Source organism: Petaurus breviceps, unplaced genomic scaffold (genome assembly GCF_028583685.1).
Source record: "Petaurus breviceps papuanus isolate PSGF00001 unplaced genomic scaffold, PetGlider_PUasm1.0 90897, whole genome shotgun sequence".
Taxonomy (NCBI): domain Eukaryota; kingdom Metazoa; phylum Chordata; class Mammalia; order Diprotodontia; family Petauridae; genus Petaurus; species Petaurus breviceps.
Window position 1 is genome coordinate 13,099,141 of NW_027187374.1, and position 26,160 is coordinate 13,125,300.

Genomic DNA, 26,160 nt, shown 5'->3' on the forward strand with positions numbered 1-26,160 from the left:
AGGTTCCAAATTTAAAACGCTGTAAATTATCCACCATTTGGGACCACCTCCCTATGTGTGGCTTTTATCTGCTTTAGATTATTACACAGTTTTTGACTATTTGTTTACTATCTCCTACTGTTAGACAATGGATTATTCTTGTTTAAATTTTTTAAAAGCACTGAAAAAGCACATACAATTTCACTATTATCACCTAGAAAAAGATGTTAGAAACAAGTGCTTGAATTTACTAACCTCAACCATTTCTACTCAGTTAGAAGCAATCCTCAAATTCTCAGAGCACTATGTATCTCTCTTGTAACTTAACACATCCTATATTAAAGTATAGTTATTTCTATGCTCATCTTACCTTCCCCACTACATCACAAGTTTCCCCAATAAGCAGGTAGTATGATCTAATTCATGCTGGAATCCTTCTGCCTATTTGCAGTGCCTTGTATATAATAACTGTTCAATAAGTATTTGCTGAATGATATCAGACTGTATTTTCCAGAAAAATGACTTTCCAGATCAAACAATCTCTCCTCTCCTTGTCCTATAATCACCCATATCTTGCCAAATCCAAGTCCTGGATTATTACCATAAAACTCCTCCATTCACATTTACTTGCTACTCAACAGAGCTGGTTAAAGTCACACAACCACATTATCCAACTTCAACAAGATCCTCACCACAGCCAGGTAATCCTATTACTTTTCTATAATTGACTATCTAATTCACTATCAGTATAAGCCATTTTCAAACTTTCTTTTCTCTCTTAAAATCACCCCCAAATTCCCCACCACCACCCCCAACTCTCTCAGTTGATAATTTCTATCAACTCTTTCTCTGCTTTTGGGAAACTGAATCCATTCCCCTTTGGGCTTTCACTTCTCTTGATCTCAAACGCCACCTTCCATTATTCCTCCCTACTGGCCCATCCCCACCCCCAATTCTCTCCCACTCTCCTCCAAAACCTGAGCAGATATATCCTCTCTTTATCAAGGTCAAGCCCCTTTATAGGTACCTTAGACTGCATCCCCTCCCATCTCTTCAAGTCAAATGTGTCTCAATCATATTCACACTGTCTCTGTCTCTCTGTCTCTCTCTCTATTCCTCTCAAACATCAAATACGTTCCACTTCTCTGAATCCACATCCTAAACAAATTCACAATGGTTCCTACTATCACTTCAAGCTATCACATAGAGCTTTTAGTCAAATTTTAGTCAAATTACTAGAAAAACCTGTCTACAACTCTGGGTAAGTCACTAATCCTATTTGCCTCAGTTTCCTCATCTGTAAAAAGGAGCTGAAGAAAGGAAATGGCAAACCAAGCCAATGTCTTTGCCAAGAAAATCCCAAATGGGGTCACAAAGAGTTGGACACAACTTTAACAGAACAACAAGGGGTACAAATGCTTACCCAAATAGCAGATTTCATGAAAATTAGAAAAGAGCCAATAAAAGGTAATAGCTCTGTAAAATAACAAAAATGTTTTAAAAGTCAAAAATAAAGAAAAAGAAAAAAATACAAGATAACTCATTTTATAAACAAAACCTGAAAATAAGTAAAGGAGAAAAAAGTATTAAGGATGATTGGACTACCTGATACACATGACCACAATAAGAGCATAACACTATAATTTCAGGGAAATCATGAAAGTAAAATCAGACATTAAAAACAGAAGGCAAAATAAAAATAATCCTTGTTTACTTCCTGAAAGAAACCCAAAAATCAAAAGGTTTCATGAATTTAAATTACTTTAATCCAGAACTTTCTGGTCAAACAAAAATACTGCAAGCACCCAAATAGAAAGTATCCAAGAACCAGAGTCAGAATGGCACAGTATTTGACAACTATCACTATAACAAAAAAGAAAGCTTGGAAAATATTCTTAAAAAGAAAAAAAAAATGGTTCACAAGCAAGAATAATTTACCCAACAAAACTGAATATAATCACATAGGAGAAAAAAAATTAAACTTTATGAAATACAGAACTTGGAAGCAGACTGAATGGAAAGATAAATGAGTAAAAACTTGAAAGTGTAAATAAAGGAACCAAGAAAACATAAAGACATCTGAGCAAATTCAAGGGAATGTGCAAAAATATCAAGTTTACATTCTAATGGGGGAGAAGAAACAAGAATCCCCTCCAAATCCCAAAGTCATCAGGAGTCATAAAGAGTTTCAAAAGATAGTACAATATATTGGTTCTATATTTTGATGATTTTAAAAAAGAAAAAAAAAGGAAAAGGGAAAAGGAACACGCTAGGGAAATGTGGGAGGAGTAATTATTCAGTAAGGAAACATGGAGAGGTGAGGATTATTCACAAAATCTGAATGCACAAATAGAAGACTATCAAAACAGGAGTAGGGAAATAGAAAAGCAGTCACATGAACCTCATTTTCAACTGAATAACTTAAAACATCTAATTTAAATTAGAAATTTAAATTGAATAAGGGTATGTAATGAGAATGGGAATTTGAAGATCTTCCCTGACCCTTAATAGATCTAGGGGGGAGTTTGAAGACGTCCCCTGCTTTGAAAGTAAACTCTGCCCCCTAATAGGCTGAATGTAATCACATGGAGCCTGTGGTGGGAGAAGTTTGCTGAAGGGAAGAAGAGCCCACAGGAAGCTGGTAGTCAGAGCTAGCAAGATAGTGGAGAACAGAGTATGCTCAGGCAAGGAGTCAGATAGGCTCCTGAGTAGATACTGATCTTATATTGGTTTGTGGGAAGGCTGAAGGATGCTGTGGCTCTCAGCATTATTATGGTTTCTGAACATCTTTAGTACTATGATGAAATTGGCTTACTGGTTTTGAGATTCGGCTTTTTGGGTGTCTAAATAAATGCTTCAGTTTTGTTCTTTCTCTGGAGAATCTGGTATATTGTGCAATCAAACATCATGCGATATTCATAGTCATGGTCTTTATCGTGATCATAGGTGCTGTAAATATTGCATTGGTGCTACAGGTAAAACACACACAACAAGCACAAGGTTTAATATGGATATAAATTCAAAAAAGAGAGAAACAGAAACAGAGAAAGGGTAAAGAGAATAATTAGAAGGAGGGCAGAACAAGAAAGGGACCCTGAAAGGGTTTAAAAGGAATGAAATAAGGTTACTGGTGTCTGGATAAGAAAAAGAGAAGAGGGGAAGAGGAGCAAAAGTAGTAGATTTCATTAAGTACAGATCTCTACTGATATACACACCCCTCTCTCACCACTCTCATCTTTGTAAAGAGGAAAAAGTATAAGAAAATAGGCTGATAGCAAATACACAATGAACGATGATAACTGTAAATATGATTGGGATGAACTCACCCATAAAACTGAAGAAAGATGATAAAATGGATTAGAAAGCAGAATCCTTCACCATTGTTTATAAGAAATATACTACAAATAAAGATTCCAGAGTTAAAATTAAGGACCAAACACCAAAATCTATTCTGTTTCAAATGAACTCAAAAGAAACAGGAGCAGTAATCATAGTCTCATATGAGGTCAGTCAATAAACATTTATTAATAGCCTACCATGGGTCAAACTCTATGTGGCCCAACGTTTGGGATACAAAAAGATGATAGTTTCATTCCTCAAGGAGTTCAGTTCTGATGAAGGATACAAGAAAAAAAGCAAATATACATGCTTAAAAGAGATAAAGAAAAGCATTATGCTTGAAAATACCACAAATGATCAATATAATGCTTAGTATACATGCATCAAATAAACATTAAAGTCAGAGTGTGAAATAGTAAAATTGTAATACTTGGTAACTTTAATATACTCCTTTCAGAGCTAAAAGAAGCAAACAAAATAAAGAAATCAATTATTTAAAATAGATTTTAAATAAGTTAGCTATGACAGTTCTCTGAAGACTTCTGAATAGCAACAGAGGGGGAGAGAGAATGTGTTTTGAACGTGACAACTAAATAAAATTTCAAAAACAGATGCCAAAAAGAATAGCAAACATTTTTTACTGATCCAAACTGAATAAAAATTTGTTTAATAAAGAGACTTTAAAGAGAGCATTAAAAAGTAATTAAGAGACAAAATAATTAATTCCTTAAAAAATAAGGGTGGGTCAAAGAAAATTTCATCAAAGAAAATGGCAATAAGACCACATTCCAAATTGTTTTGTGAAGAAAAGGAATTCTTAAGGAAAAATTTACTTTGTTAAAACACTTTCTTCAAAAAAAAGAATAAGACAATAACTTGGGCATGAAATTTTAAAAATTAAAAAACAAAAAATTCAAACCAATTTTGCACAAAAATAGAAATTCTGTAAATCAATAAAAAGAGTAAAAATATTAAAAGAACAAACTAAGAGCTTTAAGTGGGGGGAAATAAAATGTTATGGGGAAATCAAATAATATGATTACAAGAAGAAAAGCAAATTAGAATAAAAAAGAATTCACAACAAATGCAAAAAAATAAAGGGAATTATCAGAAACTATTTTATCCAATAAAACTGTTCATTTAAATGAAATGGCTAAATATTTACAAAAAAATACCAAATGCCCAGATGAACCCAACAAAAAATGGAAATGTAAGTACTCAATCTCAGAAAAAGAAATTGAACAAATGAACTCCCAATAAATAAAAGCCCAGGACCAGATGGATTTACAAGCAATTTTTCTATAAAAAACTCAAAGAATAAGCAATTAAAATATTATATAAAATAAAATTTTTAAAAAGGAACAGAATGTACTCTTTTGAACTCCTTCCTTAAAACAAAAATATGGTCTTGATAACTAAGCCAGGGATGACAGAAAACTATAAACTAATAGCTGTAATGAATTAAGTCACAAGAATTTTAAATGAAATATTAGCAAAGAACCTATAGCAACATATTTTAAAAGATTATAAACACCATGACCAAGAATATAGGGCTAATTTAATATTAGGAAAAATATCAGTATACTAGATCACATTAATGACAAGTAAAAATCATGGTTAAGTAGATGAAGAAAAGGTTATTACCATTATTATTAATAGTATTGGCATTTTTATAATACCTACTATGTGCTGGGCACTGTGATAAGCACTTTACAAATATCATCTTATTTTTTCTTCACAACAACTCTAGGAAGTAGATAATATTATTTACTCCCTTTTACAGATGAGGATACTGAAGCAAATGTTAAAGTTAAGTCAATGCCCAAAGTCACATGGCCAATAAGTGATTGAGACTGTATTTTAACTCAGGTTTTTTAACAGCATTTTCTTTTAGAAAAAATCATAAGGAAAAAAAATGAAGTTTTTCTTAATATGGTAAAGTTTGTCTAATATACCAGAGAAAATGAAAATATTTCTAAAAAGAAAATGAATAAAAAAGTTAATAACAGAAAACTGGAAAAAGAAGGGGTAAGAGGGGTGCAGGAAGAAATGAATAATAAATTAACAAATATTTCAGGGGGAAGAAATGTAAAGACCTTGAGCATAAACAAATCAATAAAATACCTCAAGCTTATAAAATACGAAACAGATATCTTAAATAATAAAATCTCAAAAAAGGAAACAAGTAGCTAGAGAAAAATGCCTGGGACTGAGAAATTTTATATGTTAATTCTATGAAACTGTGAAAGAAATAATTAAAATATACTACATAAATTATTCTCAAAAATGGAAAAAAAATGCCACCAAATTCCTTTTATGATACAAATTCCTTCTATGAGTCCTTATACCTAAACCAGGAAAGCAAGGATACAGCACAGGAGAGCTACAGACCAATATCATTAAGAATATAATTACTCTAAAAGCTTAAATAAAATTCTTCAAATATACTACAGCTATTTTTCCAAAAAATCCTTCACTATTACCAAGTGGCATTTGTACCACAGATGGTAAGGATGGTTCAAAATTAGGAGGTAACAAAATTAACCATATTATAAACAAAACTATCCAAAACTACATTATTACCACCACAGATGCAGAAAAGTCCTCTAACAAAGCACAATACTAATTTATGCTAAAAGCTCTCTCAAAATAAGTGTCTAATAACCAGAAGTAAGCATCATATGCAACAGAGATACACTACAATTTTTTTTTACAATAAATACAGGAGTAAAGAAAGCAAGTATGCCAATTCTACCCTCTATTATTTGATATACTTCTGGAGATGCTAACAATATCACTAAGAAATGAAGAAGAAATTAAAGGTGTAAAGATAAGGAAGAAACAAAGCAATCTCTATTTGCTAATAATATGACAGCTTACTAGGGATAGAAATTGATATATAGATATAGATAAGATCAAAAACCATTCCCCAATAGGCAAGTGCCAAAGCATATGAACAGTTTTCAAAAGAAATGCAAACTGTTAACACCACAAATAACTAATGAGAGAAATGAAAATCAAAACAACTCTGAGGTTTCATCAACTTGACAATGATGACAAAGACAGAAACAGTCACTCTCAGAGGGGTTGTGGGAAGATAGGCACAATAATGCATTGTTGGTGTAATTGTGAAATAGTACAACCATTTTGGAAAGCAATTTGGAACCATGCAAATAAAATGACTTTAACTGACTCTTTGAAGACAACTGATTAAAAAAAAAAAGGTCCAATACACACCAACACATTTGTTATAGTACTTTTTGTGAAAGCAAAGAACTGGAAACAAAGTAGAATTCTAATTGGGGAAATACCTAAACAAATTGTGATACATTAATAAATATTAATGGTTGGGGGCAGAGCCAAGATGGCAGAGTAAAAGCAGGAATTTAGCTCCCAAACCAACCACCACCAATACCTGTAAAAAAAATGACTAAACAAATTTTAGAGCTACAGAACCCACAAAGTGACAGAGAGAAACTGAAGGCAGGCCGGCAGGCCGACAGAAGGTCCTTCCCATAGGGCTGGGAGCTGAGCACAGTCCCAGACCCTGGGGCAGCCCCTATCCAGCAGACTTAAACACCAAAGAGAAAGGAAAAGGTCAGTGGGGAACTCTGTTGGAACTGGGTGACGGAGGAGTGCGCAGTCTGGCCCCTGTACGGGGGGGGGGGGGGGGGGGGGGGGGGGGGGGGGGGAGCAGTGGCAGAGGGGTGGGAGAGGCATGCAACTGCAGCTGCTGCTGCTGCGTGGCTGCCTCTGGAGCTTCTGGTCTGCAGATTGTACAGGGACCAAGCAACCAATGAAACAAAGTCAAAAGAATGAAAAAAAATATAGAAGAAAATGTGAATTATCCCATTGAAAAAAACTGACCTAGAAAACAGAGAGGAGAGAGAATTTAAGAATGATTAAAAGCCATGGTCAAAGAAAGGGCCTAGACATCACATTTCAAGGAATTACAGAGGAAAAACTGCCTTGACATCCTAGAATGAAGTGTAAACTAGACATTGAAAGAATCCACTGATCAATGGAATGGGAATTTGAAGCTCTTCCCTGACCTTAATAGACCTAGGGGGAAGTTTGAAGACCTCCCCTGCTTTGAAAGTAAACTCTGACCCCTAATAGGCTGAATGGAATCACATGGAGCCTGTGATGGAGGGAATTTGCTAAAGGGAAAGGCAGAGACCACAGGAAGCTTCCCTGCTGTGAAGATAAACTCTGTTCCCCTAAATAGGCAGAATGTAGTCACATGGAGTTTGTGGTGGGAGGAGTTTGCTGAAGTGAAGCAGAGCCCACAGGAAGCTGTTCAGAGCTAGCCAGACAGTGGGAGAGAGAGGAGGTTGAAGCAAGGAGATAGAGAGGTTTGTGAGTAAATATTGATCTTGTATTGGTTTGTGGGAAGGCTGAAGGATGCTGTGGCTCTCAGTGTTATTATAGCTTCTGAATATCTTTGATACTATGATGGAATCGGCTTACTGGTTTGGGGATTGGGTTTTCTGGTGTCTGGTGTTTTCATCTGGAGAGTTTGATATATTTTGTGATCAAACATCATATGATACTTATAGTCACGGTCTTTATCGTGATTATGGGCACTATAAATATTGCATTGGTGCTAAAATCACCACCTGAGAGAGCCCAAAATGAAAGTTCATAGTAATATTATAGCCAAATTCCAGAGCTCAAAGAACAAATATTACAAACAGCCATAAAGAAACCTCTGAAATACCCTGGAGCCACAATAAGGATTCACACAAGATTTAGCCACTATCATGTTAAAAGAGCAGAGGGCTTCTTTGTTTTTGTTGTTCAGTCCTTTCAGTTGTGTCTGAATCTTGCTAAGCCCATTTTGGGGCTTCCATGACAAAGATACTGGAGTGGTTTCCCATTTCCCTCTCCAGTTCATTTTATAAATGAGAAAACAGGTAAATAGGGAGGGTTAAATCACTTACCGAGGGTCACGAAGCTAGTGCCTGAGGCCAGATTTAAACTCACCAAGATGAGACTTCCGAATCTAGGCCTGGCATACTATCCACTGTACCACCTTCAATGGCCCATGGCCATTAAAATATGATAGATATTATGGAAGGCAAAACAGATAGGGTTACAACCAAGAATAACCTACCCAGAAAAACTCAGTATAATCCTTTAACGGAAAAAATAGACATATAATGAAATCCAGCACTTTCAAACACTCGTGATGAAAAGATCAGAAGCTGAAGAGACTATCAAGTTCTAATGAGACATTTACATTTATACACTCACATACTGAAAAAGCAGTTGGACAAATTGGAGATTAAGTGAAACTCTACATAACAATAACACTTGATGTTGCCCAAAACCTACATTAACAAAATTTACAACTAAACCATGACAAATACAAGAGATATTTAAAAAAATATTGAGGGTTATGACTGAAAGCTAGGGATGCACTAATGAAAAAGTGTCACACAAAAACCGTGAAATATTCCCCAAACAACTGAAAATTCTAAAGGACTTATAAAAAATGCTATTTATTATACACCTTCAGAGAGAATTGAGTGTAGATTTAAGCATACTATTTAAACCTTCTTCATTTTTCTTGTTTTGTGTGTTTTCTTTTGCAATACGGCCAACAGGATAATGTGACTTCACATGTACGATCAATATCATACTACCTGCCTTGTCACATGGGGGAAGGACAGAAAGGAGAAAGAGAATTTGGAACTCAAAATTTTTAAAAATGAATGTTAAAAAATTTGCATATAAGTGGGAAATATTTAACAAACGAAAAACATTTTTTAAAATAGAAGAAAAAGAAAGGAAAGCTGCTATATGAGTAAGGTAGAAAAACAATTAGGAAAGAACCAAAGAACTGCTTTGCTGAAATGAGTGACCCCTTACAGTCAGAGAGCATAAATTTGTTATCAGACTCAGAAAACATAATTTCATTACTAGAAAGTACTTGTGTTCTACTAACACATAAGCAGGACTAAAGACAGAAAATAGTAGGTTGTTGGCATAGACAAAGCTACAATAGGACAAGGAAGCAAAGGATTAAAGAGAAGACAATAGCGTGGTCTTAAACTGGTTCACCAAAGGGTCAAAATTTGAAAGTCAAGCCAGTATATCTACATCAAGACTTTTAGACTTAAACAGCTGAGAGGTAGAGGGGATTTTTAGAGGTCACAAATGGTGACAACATAAATGAGAAAATAGGAAAAAGTATTTTTAGAAATATCAGTATAGGGGTGGCCAGGTAGTACAGCGAGTAAGAGCACCGGCTCCAGAGTTGGGTGACCTGGAGATCGAATCCCGGGCTCAGACACTCAGCACCACACCCAGAAATAACTGGCCGTGTAACCTTGAGCAAGTTACTTAACCCCGATTGCTTTAAAAAAAAATATATCAGTATTTATTTTTAAATACCTATATGTGAAGTCAGGGGTTTGGGAGTCACTTCACTCATTCAGAAAAAGGAGGGAAGAGGGTTGATTAAATGGGCACTACTATCTAAATTGGGTGATATTTACCTACCAAGAACCTCGGAGAAACTGCTGAGTAAATAGGTGGTACAAAGATATTTTGGAAGTGACAAAAGAAAACAAGGAGTAATTCAATTTCCCACTATATCAGAGAGTCTGAGGTTATGCAAGAAAATTAAAGCAGCACTGCAGAAAAATGGCCAGAAATATAGTATCACAGGGAAGGAGCCAGGTCTGAGAATCAGAAGATGGAAGAGTAAGACAGGAAAACATTTAAAGCAAAACCAAGTTTATCAATTATGGAGTTCCATAGGACACAACTGAGGGCAGATCTGGGTTGGGAAGGACAAAAAGAGTTGAAGAAGATGGGAATAAGAAGGTAAAAGTTGCATTGAGGAGCTGATACTACTCCTTTTTCTTTGGAAGTCAAAAGTTCAGTATCATCAGGATTAAGAAAGTGACAAACGGGAAGAATGCAAACCATTTGGCAATGAGTCTATGCATGAATATCGGTGGATAGGGAAAGGTCCAAAGATGAAGACATGCGGGAGAACTCTAGGTTCCAACACAGTCCTTAGGCAAGTATTGTTTCTATGTCCTGGGAAGTATCCAGAAGTCAGGCTCACAGCAGTGGGAAGTCAGCTTCACAACAGCAGGAGGAAGACTTACTCCAAGAAAGTAAGACACAGAAACAAATGTTTACTAAATACCAATACATTAATCACAAATACCTTTGTGGTAGCAAAGATTTGAAGAGAAAAGATAAATATCCACTTCTTAGGGAATGACAGGAGAGGAAAAGAAATCTATTACCTACTAATACAATGAGATATCACTGAATAATAGGAAATTAAAGGATGAATTCAGAGAAACAAGAGCACATATATAAACTGATGCAAAAAATGACTTCAACTGTGTAAATGGAAAAAAAAAAAACCCACTAAAAAGAAATGTGATTTTAGGTAATGGGAAAACCAGTGATGATTTCAGAAAATAGAAAATAAAACATACCTCTCTCTCTGGACTAACAGGACAGAATATTTTATACACTGCCAGATACAGTTACATTATCAAATGTTTTTGCTTAATTGTTTTTCTTCTTAAAAGGAAGGGAGTTAAAGGGGGGGGGGGCGTGGAGTAAGGGTAATAACTGTGTGAAAAGGACCAAGGTAAAAAAAATCACCAATAAATATAAATATAAAATAAAGCCAAACTCTATATAGCAGTAATACTTGATGTTCCCCAAAATCTACCTAAACAAAATTTACAACTAAGTCATAATAAATACAAGCTACCCTAGCTCAGAATGAAAAATACACAAAAGGCATACAAAAACAAAGGGAAAATACTCAAGGTTGTGACTGAAAACTAGGGAACTGCTAATGAAAAAATATCACACAAAAAAACATTAAAAGTCCCAAAAGAATTGACATATTGTTCATATTCTCAATGCCAAGAAAAAAATCAGGAAGAAAGACAAAGTACTACAAAGCATTGATAACATCAGCCAAACTAAAAATTCTGTCACAGAAAATTCTATTAAACAAGTCAATGTAATGCCCTGAGAACAACAGGGCAAATGATCAGAAAGTGAAGTTTAGTAGTAAAGGAACTAAAATGTTATGTGTAAACTCCAGAAACAAGCTTTTTGAAAATACTTTTTTTTTTAAAAAAAAACCTTTTCTGACTCAGGAATGCTTATCATTTATTTCCATAATTGGCTAGTTTTCCCTTATGTTCTTCTAAAATGGAAGTACAAAGAATTATGCAAACATCCCAAACATAATATTACTAATAATAATCTGGCAAATAATTCATCTCAACTAGAAATAACAGCTAATCGAGTAATCAAAGGTTAAATTATAACCTGAACTATACTGCTTCTTTGGGTTGGACTGGGTCAGAAAAGACAACACAGATGACATCTTATAATAAGGTTGATATGTCTTCCTATGTTTATAAGAAACACATATAAACTCAAATGTACATACACATACATAATTACATACCTAAACAATTTCTAAATGCACCATATCAAGAGTGAGATTTGGCGGAGTCAAGATGGCGGAGTAGAAGCAGGACCTCCACACAAATCTAGCTTCCACCTTCCCGAATCCACGTAAAAAGGGGACTCTGAACAAACTTTGGAGCTGCAGAACCCACAAAATGATACAGAGAAGCTAACCTCCTGCTGAGGACAGTCCATCAGGCCAGCAGGAATCAGCCAGCACAGAGCTCTGGGAGTGGAGTCAAGCCCAGGTCCTATGAGCCAGAGGATTTAGCGCCACCAACTGGAGGGACTCCAGATCAGCAGCAGCTGTGGCCATTTCCAGATTTATCAGCACATAGATGGAAAGGACAAAGTAAGAGGTCAGTGCAGTGTGGACTTTGGGAGTAGTAGTTGGGAGTACTTTAGCTTCTGCCCCCAGGGAGAGAAGACACTAAGACTCCCGGCACAGCCAGTGCCATGTGGCAGCTTCAGCTCCTGGCCTGCAGAGTGTAGGGGACCAAGCAACCAGTCTGAGGGGTATTTGCTCTTGATTTAACCTGCTTAGATCTGGACTGCAGTCTAGGGTAGAGGTCCTGGGGTTCGTAACCACTCTACCAGAGCTTGTGAAGGCCTCAGAGAGGGCACCCAACTAATAGCTCCGGCAGCTGAGAAAACCCCAGTGTTTGGGACAAAAGCTCCCCTGTCTGGTGGCAGAGTCCTACTGTGGCAAAAAGCCCAGGGATCAAGTGACTGAGGGGTGACATGACCAGGCAAAGGAAACAAAGTAGACAGAAGTTTCCAACATTAGACTCCTATTTTGGGGACAAAAAGGAGAAAAGCATGGAACAGGAGGAAGACAGTGAAGTTAGAACTCCTGCACCAAAAGCTTCAAAGGAAAAATACGAGCTGGTTACAGGCCATAGAGGACCTTAAGAAGCACATAAGAGAAGTGGAGGAAAAATTGGGAATATAAATGAGAACAATGCAAGAAAATAAAATTATAAAATGTGAGTCAACAGCCTGACTGAAGAAAATGACACCTTAAAAAACAGACTGACTCAATTGGCAAAAGACGCTCAAAAAGGCAATGAGGAGAAGAATGCCTTCAAAAGGCAAATTTGCCAGATTTTGGAAAAAGAATCTCAAAAGCTCAATGAGGAGAATCATTGCTTCAGAATTAGATTGGAGCAAATGGAAGCTAGTGACTTTATGAGAAGTTAAGATGATGTTAAACAGATCCAAACAAATAAAAGAATAGAAGGCAATGTGAACTATCTCATTGGAAAAACCACTGACCTGGAAAATAGATGCAGGAGAGATAATTGAAAAATTATTGGACTACCTGAAAGTCATGATCAGGGAAAGAACCTAGAAATCATCATCCAAGAAATTCTCAAGGAAAACTGGCCTGATATTTTAGAACCAGAAGGCAAAATAGAGGTTGAAAGAATCCACCAACCGCCTCCTGAAAAAGATCCCAAAAAGAACACTCCTAGGAATATTATAGCCAGGTTCCAGAATTCCCAGATCAAGGAGAGAATATTACGAGCAGCCAGGAAGAAACAATTTGAATATTATGGAAATAAAATCAGGATAAAACAGGATCTGGCAGCTTGTACACCAAGAGATCGAAGGGCCTGGAATAGAATACTCTGGAGGGCAGAGGAGCTGGGATTAAAACCAAGAAATCACCTACCCAGCAAAACTGAGTATCATGTTTCAGGGGAAAATATGGTCATTCAGTGGAATAGAAGACTTTCAAGCATTCTTAATGAAAAAAAAAAAAACAGAGTTGAATAGGAAATTTCAGGGCAGCCAGGTAGCACAGCGAGTAAGAGCACCAGCTCCAGTGTTGAGAAGACCTGGAGATCGAATCCCGGGCTCAGACACTTAGCACCCACCCAGAAACACCTGGCCGTGTAACCTTGAGCAAGTTACTTAACCCCAATTGCTTAGGGGCAGCCAGGTGGCTCAGTGAGTAAGAGCACCGGCTCCAGTGTCGGGATGACCTGGATCAAATCCGGGCTCTGATACTCAGCACCACACCCAGAAATAACTGGCCGTGTAACCTTGAACAAGTTACTTAACCCTGATTGCTTTAATAAAAAAAAAAAAAAAGAAAGAAAGAAAATTTGACATTCAGGTACAAGAAGCAAGAGAAGCTTGAAAAGGTAAACAGGGAAAAGAAATCATAAGCCACTTACTAAAGTTTAACTATTAACATTCCTACATGGAAAAACGATCATTGTAACTGATGAAACTTTTCTCAGTATGAAAATAGTTGAAGGGAATAGAAATATATATATATATATATATATGTCTTATATCGGAGGGTATACAGATGTATGAATACATATGTGAATGTGTATATGTATATATATATATATATATGTATATGTTTACAGATATACATAGATAGAGGGCACAGGACAAATTTAACAGGAAGGGATCATTCTTAGAAGATGAAATTAAGAGGTGAGAAAGGAATATGATGAGAGGAGTTGGAGAGAGACAGAACGAGGTAAACTATCTCATATAGAAGAGGCAAGGGAAAATGGTTACAATGGAGGGGAAGAACAGGAAGGCAAAAGGGAATGGGTCAACCTCATTCTCATTAAATTTGGCTCAGGGAGGGAATGCCATACACACTAAATAGGGTATGTCACCCTACAGGAGAGTAGGGGGAAGGGGATGAGAGGGGAATGATGGAAGGGAGGGCAGGCTGGGGGGGAGGGGAAGGAAGTTGGAAGCACTCACTTTTGAAAAGGGACTGGATCAAAGTAGAGAATAGAACAAGTGGGAGCTAGGATAGGAGGGAGGGAAATATAGTCAGTCTTTTACAATCTATCTTCTATGTTAATGTTTTGCATTAGCTACACATGTACAACCTATACTGAACTGCTTATCTTCCCAGTAAGGGTGGGTGACAAGGGAGGAAGGAAATGAATCTGGAATTCAAAGTTTTAAAATCAAATGTTTAGGGGCAGCCAGGTAGCACAGAGATTAAGAGTACCAGCCCCAGAGTCAAGATGACCTGGGAGGGAATCTGGGCTCAGACATTTAGCACCCACCCAGAAACACCTGGCCAGGTAACCTTGAGCAAGTTACTTAACCCCAACTGCTTAGGGGCGGCCAGGTGGTGCAGTGAGTAAGAGCCCCAGCCCCAGAGTTGGGATGACCTGGGATCAAGTCCGGACTCTGATACTTAGCATCATACCCAGAAATAACTGGCCGTGTAACCTTGAGCAAGTTACTTAACCCTTATTGCTTAAAAAAAAAATCAAATGTTTAAAATTATATATATACTATTATTAATACTATTTTACATGTAATTGGGAAAGAAGATATATAGGCACTGGGGCATAGAGATCTACCATGCCCTACTGGAAAAGTTGAAGGGGGTATGGAAGAAGATATGGGAGAGAGCAGATTGGAAGAGGGGATATCCTGTGGGACTGCTATTTTGGGGCAGTGGGTAGGGGAAAACAGGGAGAATATTTGTAACTCAAAATCTGGCGGAAATGAATGATGTAAATCAGAAGTTAATAAAACATTTGAAAAATGAAAAAAAAAGAGTGATAGACTTAAATTAAGGCAACTAACTGTGTGATACTATAAAACTTACTCAACTTCTGTAAGTTTCCTCATCTGTAAAATGAAAAATGTTGAACTCTCCTCTCACTAGAATGTGAGCTCCTTGTGAGTAGGGATTGTTCATTCATAGTATCCATATTGCCAGAGCCTAACACAGTACTTGGTACATAGCAAGAAGTTAATTACATTTTTAGGTGTAGGTTTATCTAGATACACAGTCCTCTCCAACTGACAATCTTTGATTCTATGAAAGGTTATACTTATATGATTTCTTTTTCTTTCAAAATTTCAAGTTCACTGATCAGTCAAATTATTCATCTCCTTCCCAGCCCTACATCACCTCCAACTAGTTAATTTAGTAATATATAAATTTGCATTGGAGGATTGATACTCTCACATCCCACGTTCAGGGCAAATAGAAAGAAGGAAATAAGGGGCGGCCAGGTAGCACAGCGAGCAAGAGCACCGGCTCCAGTGTTGAAAAAACCTGGAGATCGAATCCCGGGCTCAGACACTTAGCACCCACCCAGAAACACCTGGCCCTGTAACCTTGAGCAAGTTACTTAACCCCAATTGCTTAGGGGCGGCCAGGTGCCTCAGCGAGCGACTAAGAGCACCAGCTCCAGTGTCAGGATGACCTGGATCAAATCCGGGCTCAGCTACTCAGCACCACACCCAGAAATAATAACTGGCCGTGTAACCCTGAGCAAGTTATTTAACCCCAATTGCTTAAAAAAAAAAAAAAAGAAAGAAGGAAATATAAATAAAAAGATAAAGCATTAAAGAAGCTAAAGTGAAGGTACATAGAAAGAAACATAGATAAGGGGATAATATAGAAGATATGAGTATAGACCACCTTTCACCATCAAAGCCAAAAAATAAGTCACTCAATGACACATATAATTCAGGATAATAGGATTTAAAGTAGGCAAGAAGCTTAGAGTTCATGGAGTCCAACCTCTCATTCTTAAATACATTAGAAATTTAAGACCCTATATCCCAAAGAGATCAAAGAAAAAAGAAAAGAACCCATATGCAAAAAATAACAGCTCTTTTACTGATGGGAAAGAATTAGAAACTGAGGTTATTATTGACCATCAATTGGGGAATGGCTGAAGAATTTATGATACATGAATGCAGTGCAACATTACTGTGCTATAATGAATGGTGAAGGCAATGGTTTCATAAGAACCTGGGAAGATTTATTATATGAAGTGATGCAGAGTAAAATAAACAGAATCGGAGAAGAATTATACAGTAATAACAATATTGTAAAGATAATCAATTTTGAAAGAGTTAGTAACTGACAAATGCAATGACCAACCACAATTCCAAAGGACTCATGATGAAACATGCTATCTACCTCCAGAAAGAAAACTGTAGTAGACTAAGAGTGCAGTATGAAGCATATTTTCTTAATTTCTTTTGTTGGGGGAGATGGAAAACAACTAGTACAGAAATTTGTTTTGCATAATTATACATTTTTGTAATGGGCTTTATTTTTTCTTATCTTCTCAGTATTTGGGAGGAGAGGGGAGAGAAGAGAATTTGGAACTGAAAGTGAAATTGAATTTCAAAGCAAAAAAGAGAAAGAGAAAAGAAAACTAAGATCCAGCTGAATGACAATACACAATGTCAAAAAGGAAGTAAGTAGCAAAATGGAGTCTGAATTCCCAAAGTCCATCTTTCTTTCCAGTACAATATGGCTATATCAAAAAGTGATGACTTATTCCTTTGCACTGGTAAAAATAATGGTATGGTGAAAAAAAAAATTAAAATATATAAATATATAAATTAAGATAGAAATATGTATTTTAAGTGAATTTAGCATTTAGAAGTTTAGAAGGACTATAAAGATGTCAGAGAGTAACCCATCATTTCTGCCTTCACATCTCTTACATTTTGCATCTCTCCATTTTCTTAACCACAACCCTGGTTCAAGCCCTCATCACCTGTCCTATTGCCATAACTTTCTAAGTGGTCTGTCTCCCTGACTCAAGTCTCTACCTGTTCCAATCTATTCTCCACTCAGCTGCCAAAGTAATTTTTCTGACACAGAGGTCTGAGCATGTCACACCCCTGGCTCAATGATTCCCAGTGGCTTCCTATTGCCTCCAGAATCAAACCTAAAGTACTTATTTAGCATTTATAGCTCTTTATACCCCAGATGATTTCCACCTTTTCCAACATTTAATATCCTCCACACACTATACATTCTAAGAAACAACAGCTTACCCTGCAGTTCCTTGAACACAATACTCTTATGTTCCCAGTCTCTGCACTATCCATTTCTTCTCCCCTTAACCCCAAGTTAGGGCGTTCTATCCTCTCCTCTACCTCTTAGTTTGTACCTGGCTTCAGGTCTCATCTTAAAATTACAGGAGGCCTTCCCCAGTCATCCCCTTACCCCCATCCCTCACTTTCAATTCTCAGAATGTATCTTCTCAGTATATTTCTTTTATGTACCTAGCAATTTACATATCTCCACACTGGAATATAAGTTCCTTAAGGGCAGGAATATGGTTTTGCCTTTTTTTGTAACCACTGTGCCTGGCACATAGAAGCGCTTACTAAATTCTTCATGACCAAACCTGACATGAATTAGTATCCCAATCAAATTCAACATACGGTAATGAAGACTGTCTGAACATTTCCAAAGAAAAGGTAAGGTCATCCAAAGAAGCCCTTCCTTCTTGTATAATTATGACTATTGATTTGCTGTTGTTCGTGTGTCCAATTCATTGTAATCCCTTTTGGTGTTTTCTTGGCAAAGATACTGGAGTTGTTAGCCATTTCCTTCTCCAGATCAATCTACAGATGAGGAAACTGAGGCAAACAAGATTAAGTGACTTGCCCAGGGTCACACTGCTAATAATTGTCTACAGTCACATTTGAACTCAGATCTTTATGACTCCAGGCCCAGTACACTATCTACTATGCTACAGAAATCTTTCCTTAGAACAGGCCTAAATTTGTTTCTTTGTAACCTTGACACATTACTCCCAATTCCATATGCTGAGATAAAAAAAAAAAAACCCTCCTCCATATGACAGCTCTACAAACACTTACAGACTACTCTATCAGTCTCCTCTTTTCCAGTCTAAATAAGCCAAAATCTTCAACTAATCTCAAGGTCTTCTCTTACCACCCTAGAGACTCTACAATTTATTTATATCCTCAAAATATGGTACCCATAATTAAACACAATACTCTAGATATAGACTGAATATGGCAAAAAACAATGGGACAAAATATTATTCTTTTCAACACAGCCTCAGACTGCATTTGTTTGGCTGCCATATTATACTTTTAACTCATATTATTAAGTTTGAAACCCACTCAAATCCCAAAATAGCTTTCAAACAAATAGCTAACTAAACCACATTTCCTCCAGCTTTTACTTATGAAGTCAATTGTTTAAACCCAAATGTTAGACTTTACATTTATCCCCTTTAAGTATCATGCAATTCAATTCCACTTAAGGTTTTAATCCTGCAATCTACAGACTTTTCTGGTCACTCATTTACATCAGTAATGAATTTTTAACATATTAATTTATATTAATATTAGTAAAAAGCATTTACTAGTTATATACATTATAGAACACACAAAAAAATTGAAACTGAAGATAAAGATGAAACAATATTTTAAAGTGCTTTTTTCTTTACTAATAACACAACTCTTTACTCTCACTAAATTATTACTTTACTGAAAGGAAGCATATTATGATATATTAAATGATTCATAACATTTTAGTAAGGATAATGTGATTTAATACACTTCATATTTTAATATTCCTTCTGTATGTTGTTGGGAATAGGACAAATGGGTACGTAATAATTGTTATTCATTATTTTTTCCTTATTAATGTTTTGTTTTTGATTTGCCCAATGTACTTAAGTCAAGTAGGTGAATTTTTTTATACCTTTTAAATTAAAAGACACATAATCAAAAAATCATCTAATAGGTAACAAGAACTGTAAGAGAATATGAATACTTATTATTTATCTCTGTTAAGTATCTTAGTGTAAATATTTACCATATACAGTATAAAAACAGGTGAATTATCTCTAATTTGATTTCAGTACAAATACTCAATAGAGATTTATTACTCTATCTTTATGTGATTCTACTTAAGAGATGGTATCATACGTTAATGTCATGGTCACATTTAGATATTTTAGTTATATTTTTTGTGAATGTAAGGAACAGCAAAATCAATTTGTTTGGAAAATAGAATGCAGGAAATGGAATATAAAAAAAGCTAGAAAGACAGATCATTACCAGAGTGTGACAGCTTTAAAATACCAGTTTTATTTGGTCCTAAGGTCAATAAGGGAGCCCATGATTAGAGGTGGTTGAATGGTCAGAACTATGCTCTTGATCCCTCTTAATCCCAACTTCTTCAATCAACTGCTACCACTAACCTCTTCATTCTCTCCCTTTCTACTTGCCCCTTTCCTAATACCTGCAAACATGCCTATGTCTTGCTCATCTTTCAAAAGAAAAAACCCTGACAGATATTCAGCATGAACAGAACACCACCGAATTCCCTTACGTTTTTACTCCACTATATAACACTTGAAATTCACAGGAGATCTAATGATGACCAAGAAATCCAGTGAGAACCTACATTAAGTGATTTTTTTCACCCCCAGAAATACAAAAAGTCAGCTAAAAGCCTTATTGCCAGCAAAGCTAAGAGGAATACAGGCAAAGCAACCTATAGACTCTTAGAGAAACAAGAAAACAATAAAGAGATGCAATGCCTGGCAAGCTCTTGCATTCTGAAGAAAAAGAATACAACACCCAAGAAAACTCAAGAGTGATCAGAAACCCCCGGTTATACGACATCAATTACTTACAAGTCCCACTTCATAAGTTCCAAGTAGGAATTACCACTGACCAGTACAGGATAGCACCAACATTAGAACCAGACACCCTAAATGCCAAGAAACTCCACGATGACCAGCACGGTCCTTAAACAACACATAGGGCAATGAGTATCTAGTGCTCTGAACCTAAGATAGTGGGAGAATTAACCTCAAAATATGAAGGTAATCACAGGAACCCAGGAGACCTAAGTGAAGAGCAAATAAATTCAGCTAACCCACCAAAACCCACAAGGCCTAGTCTTGGCAAAAATCAACAGTTCAGACAGTAAAGTTGGATACATAATAAAAGAAAACACTGACTAGTATAAAAAATATTATACCCATCACCCAAAAAGAAAGAGTAATTCCATAGCAACTGCAAGCAGAGACTCAAAAGGAAAAAAAAAGTAGATTTTCTTTAAGCTTTAGTTATAAGAAATGCAAGAACTAAAAATTAAATAAAAGCTCTAAAGCAAAGAACTGGAAGAATAAAGAGCCTAAAACAGAATGAATCGTATTCAAGTAAGGGACTAGTTGAAAACTAGAATACACCAAACAAAAAACCATGAGACAGAAAGAAATATTAAAACAAAATTAAGACTGAAAAGTAGGGGGAGAAGACATTCTCTATCAAGACAAGGGAGATAGGGAAATGACCTGATTGACTATGACTTTACAAAAGCACAACAGCCTGAACATCATATTTCAAGAGAGCATAAATGAAAACTGTCCAACTCAAGAAGGAACAAAAAGCAATATGTCAATACAAAGACTATTCACCTCCTGAAAGAAATCCCAGGAATGTTACTCAAAATCCATAGTTTACCACATCAAAGAAAAAATGCTGCCAGCATCTGAAAGGTAGTTCAAGTACCAAGGAAATGCAACATAATGACCCAACACCTAGCAGCTTTTAATAAAAACCAGAGCTCTACTATTCCAAAAAAGCAAAAAAAATATACACTTGCAGTGAAGAAAAACGAATCCTGAAAATCTGAGCATAATATTATTTGGGGGGTGGGAGAGAAGAACCTTTACTGGAATAGCATTTATGATTTTTAAAAAGCAAAGCAGATTGGGGTAGCCTGGTGGCGCAATGAATAGAGCACTGGCCCTGGAGCCAGGAGGACTTGAGTTCAAGTCCAGCCTCAGACACTTGATCAGACTTACTATCCATGTGACCTTGGGCAAATCACTTAACTCCAAATGCCTTGCCTTCCCACCTCCAAAAAAAAAAAAAAGCACAGCGGACTGACCCACTGTAATGCCATGCAAGGGCAGCTTTCTAGAGGACTGCTACTGTGAACAGCTTTTAAGGTTCTCATTACACAGTATAGTGAACACTCTATTCAATAACAAATCAAAGCAAAACATTCACAGAAAACCAAGGTACAGCATTCACAATATTACAACTTATATTCACAAACAGCTTATATTAAAATGGCCACATAGATTTCACCAAAGTGATCACAATAATTAGAACAAAAGTCTTCCCCTCATGGGGCACATAACTCAATCAGTATCACAATATCATCTCAAAGTACAATAGTCAAAGTCTTTCACTCATGGGACAAAGTCTTCCACTCATGGGGCACACTTAAGTTAACTCAATGAGTCACTTATTCAGCAATCAATTACTAAGTATCATAAACAACAAACAAACCCTCCACCCCTATGTCACTAGTAAACTACAATTTCATCATTACTCAGTACACATGGAGAGAGGTCTTTTCATCTTGACTTGGAGCTGGTTCTCAGATTCCCTGGATACCCTTCCATAGTCCCAGATTCTACCTGGATTCACCAGACTGTCACCTGTGTTCAATGGCACACAGCTCCCAGTTCCTTATCCAGCTCTCTGGGTGTTCCCAGAGAACACAAAGCTCCCAGTTCCTTATCCTGCTCCACACTGAATTTCACAGGGTCCAGTCCATCTCAACTCCTTCATAATTTCTGCTCCTGGGAATTCAAGGCTCAACCAAGCCAAAAACATTAAAGTCTCAGCATCCCAGTCATGCTTCATGTCTTCTGCTTACTCAGTCTTCTCCTGGTCTCCTGGTTCCTGGGCTCCTGTTCTGAAGAAAGTCCACTACCACAAGTTTTCAGGAAATTCTGGCTCAGTTCTCCATTCTCTCCTCTGTAGCTGCTCTTCCACCAGATGCTGATCCTAAGAAATTCTGACTGTGCCTCTATGGGGCTTTTCTTATATACACAGCTACTTCCTGTCTCAACCAACCCTTTCCTGTTAAGTCAGGAACAGGGGTTCATACCTTCTGTTTCTTTCACAGAGGTTTGATTAGTTACTAAGTGCTAAGTCACTGCTGCCTTGCCAATACAAAAAGGGATCTTTAAATTACCATTACACCCACCAATACCACTTTTAGGGCTATATCCCAAAGAGATCATACAAGAGGGAAAAGGACCCGTATGTACAAAAATATTTATGCCAGCTCTTTTTATGGTGGCAAAAAGCTGGAAATCAAGGGGATGCCCTTCAAATGGGGAATGGCTAAACAAGTTGTGATATATGAATGCAATGGAATACTATTGTGCTATAAGAAATCAGGAGCAGGTGGACTTACATAAACTGATGCTGAGTGAGGGGAGCAGAATCAGGAAAACATTGTATACAACAGCAGATACATTGTATCTGTAATGACTTAATTCTGATAGACTAGGCTCCTCTCAGCAATGCAAGGCTGTAAGACAACTCCAAAAGACTCATGATGGAAAGGCGTATCCACATCCAGAGAAAGAATTAGAGTCTGAATGCAAAGAAGCAAACTACTTGCTCTCTCTTTTTTGTTTTGTTCCTTCTTTCTCATTGTTCATCCCACTGCTTATAACCCTTCTTTACAACTTGATTAATGTTTAATGTGAAGATATCTGTAGAACCTATATTGGACTGCATGCTGCCATGATGGGGGGGAGGGAGAGGCAGGAATGTGGAACTCAAAAGTTGGTGGAACTCAATGTTGTAAAACAAAAGTAAATAAATTAATTTTTAAAATATGTCTTTAACGGGGCGGCCAGGTAGCACAGCGAGTAAGAGCACCAACCCCAGTGTCAAGATGACCTGGGAATCAAATCTGGGCTCAGATACTTAGCAACACACCCAGAAATAACTGGCCGTGTAACCTTGAGCAAGTTACTTAACCCCAATTGCTTAAAAAAAAAAAGTCTTTAAAAAAAAGCAAAGCTGAATAAGAATTCTGAAAAACAAATACAAGTAGCCAAGAGGAGTGTTTCTTAAACTGTGTCAAGACCCCACATGGGACCTCCCTCCCTCATTTTAAGAAGCACTGAAGGGGTACTGACTGTAAACAGTTTAAGAAGCCCTAGACAAGAGAAAATAAGAAAGGTCAATTATTAGAGCAATTAGAAAAAGCAGCATAATGATATAGTAGTAAGTGAAAAGAAATAAGTGTCCCCTTACAATTCCTCCAAAATTATAATATCAATTAAAAAGAAAAAGAACCCAAGGATGAACTGGTCCTATTATGGGCTTTTTGTTTGTTTCAGGATTGTTTTAGTTTTTTTTATTTTTTGTTATGTTGTTTTTTGAAGGGTAGAAAGAAGGGCAATTGGGATTAAGTGACTTCCCCAAGGCCACCCAGCTAGTAAGTATTAACTGTCTGAGGTCACATTTGAATTCAGGTCCTCCTGACTCCAGGGCCGGTGCTCTATTCATTGCACCACCTAGCTGCCCCTATTATAAGATTTTTTAAAAGAAAAAGCAAAGCCCAAAAGACCCTCCCAAATCAAACAAAATGTTAGGGTGAGAACAGCATACAGGTAGAGCTCTCCCAACAAACCCCACTATAAAAAATTTTAAAAATGCGTCTAACTGAATTTATGAGCAAAAAAGTCAACTCACACTCATTTTCCTAGCCCAGGACAGCTTAGACAACAGAAAGATAGATCTACAGGGGTTTCCTGAGAGCATAAGCAAGGGAGAAGCAACACTGGCAACAAATCTTGTAGGCCACATCAGCAGAAGCAAGAGCTGGGGGGCAGAGTGAAGATGACAGAGTAGAAACAGGACTTCTTCTGGACTCCTACTTCCACCTCCCCAAATTCATGTAAAAGGGAACTCTTAACAAATTTTGGAGCTACAGAAACCACAAAATGACACAGAGAAGCTAACCTCCCGCTGAGGACAGACCAGCAGGCCAGCTTCCTGCCAGCACCAGCCCAGTGCTCTGGGAGCCAAGGTCAATCCCACACTGAGGTTTAGCCCCAGGGCAGGCCTGACCAACAACCAGCTGGAGGGACTCCAGAACACCAGCAGCTGTGGCAGTTACCAAAATTATCAACTCATATATGCTAAGGACAACGTGAGAGGTAAGTGCAGTGTAGGCTTTGGGATCCAGTAATTGGGAATGTATCTGCCTCTTCCCCCAGGGAGAAAAACCTTTGAGAAGCCAGCCACCTTGCAGCCACCCCCACCTCACAGCTTAAGCTCCTGGCCTACAGAGTGTAGGGGGACCAAGTGACCAGTCTGGGAGGTGATTGCTTTTGCTTTAACCTGCTTGGATCTGGATTGCGGTCTAACTTGGAGGTCCTGGGGTGTGTAAACAACTTGCCAGAGAGTGTGGAAGCTTCAGAAAGGGCACCCAACTAATAGCTCCGGCAGCTGAGAAAACCCCAGCGTTTAGGACGGAAGCTTCCCTGTTTGGTGGCAGAGTCCTACTGTGGCAAATAGCCCAGGGGTCAAGTGACTGAGGGGCGACATGGCCAGGCAAAGGAAACAAAGCAGACAGAAGATTCCAACATTACACTCCTATTTTGGGGACAAAAAGGAGCAAAGCATGGAACAGGAGGAAAACAGTGAAGTCAGGAACTCCTGTACCAAAAGCTTCAAAGGAAAATACAAGCTGGTTACAGGCCATAGAGGACCTCAATAAGCAGATAAGAGAAGTGGAGGAAAAATTGGGAAGAGAAATGAGAACGATGCAAGAAAATTACAAATGAGAGTCAATAGCCTGACTGAGGAAAATCAAACCTTAAAAAACAGACTAACTCAACTGGAAAAGAGGCTAAAAAAAGGCAATGAGGAGAAGAATGCCTTAAAAAGCCAAATTTGGTGGCGGCCAGGTAGCACAGCGAGTAAGAGCACCAGCTCCAGTGTTGAGAAGACCTGGAGATCGAATCCCGGGCTCAGACACTTAGCACCCACCCAGAAACACCTGGCCATGTAACCTTGAGCAAGTTACTTAACCCCAATTGCTTAGGGGCGGCCAGGTGGCTCAGCGAGTAAGAGCACTGGCTCCAGTGTCAGGATGACCTGGATCAAATCCGGGCTCAGATACTCAGCACCACACCCAAAAATAATTGGCCGTGTAACCTTGAGCAAGTTACTTAACCCCTATTGCTTTAAAAAAAATTTTAAAAGCCAAATTTGCCATATTTTGTTAAAAGAATCTCAAAAGTTCAATGAGGAGAATCATTCCCTCTGATTTAGAATGGAGTAAAGGGAAAATAGTGACTTTAAGAGAAATCAAGATGATGTTAAACAGATCCAAACAAATGAAAGAAAGGCAATGTGAAATATCTCATGGGAAAAACCACTGACCTGGAAAATAGATGCAGGAGAGATAATTGAAAAATTATTGGACTACCTGAAAGCCATGATCAAAGAAAGAACCTAGAAATAGTCCTCCAAGAAATTCTCAAGGAAAATTGTCCTGATATTTTAGAACCAGAAGGCAAAATAGAGGTTCAAAGAATCCATCAATCACCTCCTGAAAACAGATCTCAAAAAGAAAGCTCTTAGGAATATTTAGCCAGGTTCCAGAATTCCCAGATCAAGGAGAGAATATTACAAGCAGCCAGGAAGAAACAATTTGAATACTGTGGAAACACAATCAGGATAACCCAGGATCTGGTAGCTTCTACACTGAGGGATCAAAGGGCTTGGAATATGTTA

The 26,160-nt window shown here is 37.4% G+C and overlaps 1 protein-coding gene across 4 annotated transcripts in view; it reads right to left on the reverse strand.

Moving 5' to 3' along the window:
- Positions 1–26,160, reverse strand: part of DYRK1A (dual specificity tyrosine phosphorylation regulated kinase 1A) — a 231,499-nt gene that overhangs the window by 155,690 nt on the left and 49,649 nt on the right. The window contains exons 1-4 of one of the 4 annotated variants that reach the window (XM_069075022.1): positions 3,516–3,583; positions 3,306–3,377; positions 2,795–2,948; positions 1,403–1,455 (exon numbers count right to left, since the gene is read on the reverse strand). The exons of the other annotated variants lie outside the window; for them this stretch is intronic. The gene's annotated coding sequence lies outside the window, so the exon portion shown is untranslated. Of the gene's footprint in view, positions 1–1,402; positions 1,456–2,794; positions 2,949–3,305; positions 3,378–3,515; positions 3,584–26,160 lie in introns of those variants that run through there. 4 annotated transcript variants of the gene reach the window in all.